Genomic DNA, 6,294 nt, shown 5'->3' with positions numbered 1-6,294 from the left:
TAACTGGTACGTGCTCAGCATTGCGATAGAAGTTTCTGTAAATTTTGTTTCCGCTGTTGCTATGGCATGGAATAGCACAAATTCTTTTTTTGCTACTTCTAGCCGGGCAGCTAGTTTGATCCGTTTGTCGTCAAGAGAGTTTGCATTCGTTGACCAAAAAAGTTCATCGACTGCTACTCATTCTGACACTTGTGAGGTAAATCTTTTGTCTTATTTGTTTGGGTAAGGTATATTGTGCACAAGAGCCGGTTGTGCTCTCTTTTTAATTGATGTTTTGACTGTGACCTCATTAATGAAGACTATTTGTTGCAAACGTTGCGATTCAACGGCATTAATTGTTTTGACTTTTTATTGGGGCTTATGGATAACTTAATAAAAGGGCTAGTCAGAGAGATCTAATTCAAACAGTTTATTATGTAGTTGTTGTTTTTTTCATTGTTCAATTCATTAAAACTTACTTGACGTGCTTTTGTTCTATCTTTTGTAACAAATACATTTATATACTCTTCTTTTGAGTGTATTCGTGCAACTTTCAAAGTTCTTTCTCAGTCTTTTGCTGTATTAAAGGTGACTTCGATAAGTGGTGGATGTTTTTAAGGAGCAAGCTCAATTGCGTTTTTACTGATTCTGAATCTCATTGATTTTGGCAGCTCTCAAATCTCTAGCTCCAACCGTATTAAAAAAATTGGAAACGCTGTCAAAATCGGCCATTGCACTTTTTTTTTTCTCGACAATTTCACTCTCTGGAATACCGGCTCGAATTACATTTAGGTCCTTTTGTATTTTTTCTGATTTCTTCTTTGAAGAAATTTGCGTGTCATTGGTTTGCTTTAATTTTCATCTGATTTTATCTTTTTATCAGTACATACATTTTTATTTAATACATTAAAGCAATAGTTTTAGGCCATAAACATTAAAACGTAACTTTAAACAGCTTATTGCTTTTAAACATTTAATTTAAATTGTGTTGAGTTTTTTTAGACATTGTATATAATTTGAATTGTGTTGAGTTTTTTTAAACCAATTTAATTTAAAGCTACTATATCTGCAAAAAATTTTGGAAAAAACTTGTTTTTGCAAACCTTTTGACAGATATATTATTATTAGTAGTTTTTTTTTAAGACGTTGTTTTTCTCCATTTTTTTTTTAAACGACATGTTTATTTGATTAAAAATGCAAACTCGTGCAATTTTTTAACAAAAAAAATCAGGAATATCTCACACCAGTTTTTTAATGTTGATAGTTATTAAATGAAACTAAAAATAAAATCAGTATTTTGATATTTTAATGTCATAAAAATTATATAAATAAAAGTTATAAAATGCAAAACGGACGCACATTAAAATGTAAAAGTTAAATTTACTTATCTCCAAAGCAAATGTTAAAAATTTTAAAACAAAACTGAATATATCAAGCTTAGTTAGCCTTTAAAACAAAACTGAATATATCACGCTTAGTTAGCCTTTAAATAATAATTTATAATACAATAAGTATAAAATAGTATAATAAACGTTATAAGTAATCAATCTTTCTTAATATATAAGTTTTAAATGGTTAACCTTAAACATATTTAAAGAAAAACTGATTAAAGGTACAGGGCCGACGACACTCGGAGGGGGGCAGAGAGCTCTCCCCCCCCCCCCCTCTCTTTTTCCAAAGAACTTTTTTTTTATTTAGAAAATTTTAGATATAGAGAGCCTTTTTTAGAAATTGACGATTGTGTCCCTCCACTTGAAACCCGTGACGTCGGCCATGAGGTATACTTATTTCACTAAGTAGAAATCGAAAGAAAAGAAAATACTTCAAATCTAAGTTTATTGACGTATAAATAAATATGAAGATAAAGACTATTTAAATAAGATATTGTATGTATAAAGATGATAATTTAAAAAAAAGGCAAACTACAAAAAAAAAAAAAAAATTAAAATTAAAATATATGTTGTGTCACCGATAGGTTCAGGTAATTGTATGAATGAGCGTAAAAATCACACCAATACAATTATCCCATGATATACTCAATATTCCTTTTCTAGTTTTGCATATAATCAAATTGTGACTTACAACATTTATACATTTAATAATGTCTTATTCAAAGTGCACAAAAGAACTACATTTGTTTAATCCTAATATCTTATCGTGTGTATGTCTATGGATAAACAAGCAGAAATGTCTAAATCAATGCAAAAAACAATTTTATTGATAAAATTATTATATTCAAGTATAGAAACAAGTATTGTCAACTTGTTGGTTAAGAAAATTAACACGTTACATCTATTTTGCAAAAAAAAATGTTGATAAAAACATTTCCGCGGTAGATCTTCAAATTGTCTTTTACAAAATATGATACAGAAAGGAAAAAAAGAATTTAGCGTAATATCGAAAAATGTTTACAGGATCGATTTTTCAACTCTTTCATAAAAGGTGATTGCGATACAAGCAACCTTTACTTTTATTAAATTAAATTTAGTTAATTTATTAGCTATTTGTTGTTGTTGTTGTTGTTGTTGTTATTATTGTTATTGTTGGTTTCGTTGAATATGTTAATCGAGTTAAACTGTACCTATTGATTGACTTTATCTAATGAACAATTGTGTGCAAGGTAATGATTTAGTTTTCTCGTTCAATTTATGATAAAATGAAACTAATTTAATATACTAGTCTTCTCCATTTTAAACTTCAAAGCAGCCGCGATGTAGAGGTTGAAGTTTTGGCTATAGAACTGAAGGTCTGTGGTTCGAAGCCGGATCAAGCCATATATGCGTCATTAGCAATTAAGGAGGCGTAAACTTCTTGATTAAATGCTATTCTTCGGTGATCTGTGATATGATTGTTAAGAATACTTAGTGCACCCGAATAACTAATTTCCTAATTAAGTTTTTTCAGTACCCCTTCGACTAAAGTTTGTTTCTTAATTAATAACGTTTTTTAAAAAGAAGACTTCATAGTTGATTTAAATATACATTTTTATTCTTTAGTACTTTTTCAATTTTATTTTAGAAATATTTCCGTACAAAAATTATTTTTTTTCAAAGATGATTTTTTTCTTTCTGGTGTAATCCACTAATTTAATTTTTTTCTTATATTTTTAAATTTTTTTATGAAAGAGCTATATTCTGAAAAAACTTGTCCGCGTTTTGAGTTTGTAATATTTCTTTCCATTTGCAAAAAATTGAAATTTATTTTTCTCTATTTTCACTTTTAGTAGCCATTAAAAAAATACTTTTTATAAGTAAAATTTAAAATGTGAAAGTTATTTTATTAATCACTTTAGCATATCTATAATTTTATTTGACATGAACACTTTACTACATGAATTAAAACATGAACACTTTTCTAGATGAATTAAGGCAAATATTTTATAAAGTTGCAGACTTAAAATTTTTATGTTGGATAGAAGAAAAAAATACAGCTTTTATTTTTCATATACCAAATTACTTATATTTTATCAATTTTTAAGTTCAGATTTTAAAATCAAGCTCTTCATTATTTTTAATAAGTAATTTGATTAACGATCCGGTCATTGCTAAGCGTATTATTCTGATTAAAAATGTTAAACTGTGCTTCATAAGCACTTGCAAGCATTTCTTATGACAAAATAATAGTGAGATTGTTTTTTTAGCTATGCGCCTTGCCAAGGCCACGTCAGGAGACAACTTTTTTTTTCTTCAACATCGGTTACAAACCTCTCTCTCAATTCTTTAACTCTGAAACACGAATCTTTACAAACAAAGGAGCTACGCGGAGTTGGGAATGGTACTAATAGGGATGTGGTAGGGATAGAGCTCAAAAATAATCTCTTAAAAATTGGCGCTCTACCAAACGCCACAACCGCATTTACAAAAATAATTTATCAGTTTGCATCAAAACGTATTAAAAACCAGTCTGAAATTAAAAAGATGAAAAAAAAAAGTAAATAAGAATAAAAATGAAAAAGGAGTTTGATGCGTATTAAAAAAAAACGAGGAGAAATTATAAATTGTACAAGTTAGTCATCCAATGGGACATTAGAAGTTAATGCAAATAGTGGCTGAAATACAGATTTTAAAAACCAGCAATTCATCGCCTAAACTCACAAAATTTGCTTCAAAATAATGAATGACAGAATGCTGTCAGCCTACCCGAGCACATTTTGGATTACAATATTTTGTAATCCTGAATGCGCTCGGGTAGTAGACAAAACAGCATAGTAGCAAAAAAATACATAAAGTCATTACATCGAGCAGTAGCCAATGTTTAAACTGATTTGAGATTAATATAAACATTTTAAGAAACAGATACTTTGAAGAACCTTCTCAAAACTAGCTTCAAACTAATCCAGGATTTAAACTTTTTGCTTAAAAATGAAGTTCTGAAATACTCCTTGTTTTTCAGGAAAAAAAAAAATTAAAAAAGTTAAATTGAAATAACAGCTGAAGTTGTAAAAATATAACTATCTTTTGTGACAAAATGATTGAACCTAATTCTAGACACTTTTATTAAAACTAATGTGTTTTAAATATTGAGTTTTTTAGTATTTAGTTGAACATAATTTTAGTTGTTTACCATAATTGATTCGTTAATAACAAGTTTTAGGAATTTATTCGCAGTCTTTTTTTTTAACGTTTTGAAATTAAGCCGAATAAAAAGTTCATTTAAATCTTTGTTTGCATATCTAACAATTGATTTTTCAAGAGTATTGACCAAAACAAATTCATCAAACTGTATTTCAACCTTAAATTTAATGTTAGAACAGTTGTTTGAAATCATGCGACCAAAATAAATGGTGATTTAACTATAAATTTGATAATATGCAGTAGCATCTAAACTTACGGATAAACATTTAAATTTTAATGTGTTTGTTCTACTACTACGACGAAATCATTAAATCCAATCCAATTAATCAATATTCAAAATAATTCAGGATATACTTCAGAAACAGAATCATTTGAACGAGGTACTAAGTAAAGGTTCAAAAAATGAACTTAAATGCTTTTACCAGTCAGCAAATTAACTAATAATATTAGAAAGAAAGGTTGAAACAAAGACGGAAAAGATAAAAAATAACAGAAGAGTTATTCATGCTTAACAAAGAAAAATTTTAGCAAAAAAAACTATACACATCTAGAAAAGATGTGTATAGTTTTTTTTGCTAAAATTTATATATATATATATATATATATATATATATATATATATATATATATATATATATATATATATATATATATATACATATATACACACATATATATAATTTTTGATATAAAATAAAATATTAAATAATAATTATAAAATAGGAATAGTAAAATATGGAATTTAACGAAATACTCTAATCGTCAACATGGTTAAAAGGGTTTTTGTTAAATTTCGTTAAATAATTATGTTTAAAAAGCCCGAAAAAATCTTTGTATATTCTCCATCCAAATACGAAATTGGCGCAAAAAATTGAATTAATTCTTAGCTAAGTTCCGTTTTGAATTTCTATACACATACAAAACTTACAATTACGTCATTAAATGAGTTACCGACCATTTTCAAAACTAAAATCAATCTTATTTGTTTTCGATGGGTACACCAGGGAGAGACAAGTACAACCTTTTTATCAACCTATAGAGTTAAAAGTTGAGCATCACAGCCATGTCTTGCACCCACCAAATATTAGCTACGCATTTCAAAAGACTGTAAAGCAAATTTAACTAAGCGGGTATTAATAAAAATGCATCATATTATTTATGGATTTTTGATGAAATTCTCTGGTAATCAAAGCAAGCAAATGATAAATGGAAAATAAGCAATTCAGCAGTGGCTCACTGATGTGTGTGTTCTCGCAACTGAAAAAACTCCACGTATCTAATTTAATTTTTTTTTTAATCAAATAATTATTTAGTTTAACAATTAACCAATTAATTATTTAGTTTAACAAATTGAATTAAAGTAATCGAATTATAAGTATTCCTATTTTCTTAGACGCTCATGTTTCCTATCCGGTTACATTTATTATTTGAATTAAAAGAAATGATCTTGTTAATTTGGCCTACCCGTTGTGCATTTAGTAGCCAATAGATGTTAGTGTTTACTATCATATCAAAAAGGTTTGACGCATACTACTTCAACAGTTTTAGGGAGAAAGTACAGTTCAGTAAATTATAAAAAAATGCTTTACTCAATTGCAAACAATAATTTTCTGCTCTGGTGAAGTTTTTAAACGCATTGAAATAGTCACTTAATTTCAAAATACTGCTTTTTTCCACTCAATATTAATAAAATTGATCAGTCAAAGTTAAAAAATGGTGAAAATTTAAAAAATATCGAGTC

This window comes from Hydra vulgaris, chromosome 15 (genome assembly GCF_038396675.1).
Source record: "Hydra vulgaris chromosome 15, alternate assembly HydraT2T_AEP".
NCBI classification, from domain to species: Eukaryota; Metazoa; Cnidaria; class Hydrozoa; order Anthoathecata; family Hydridae; genus Hydra; species Hydra vulgaris.
The sequence above is the reverse complement of the archived record's forward strand: the minus strand, read 5'-3'. Positions refer to the sequence as shown.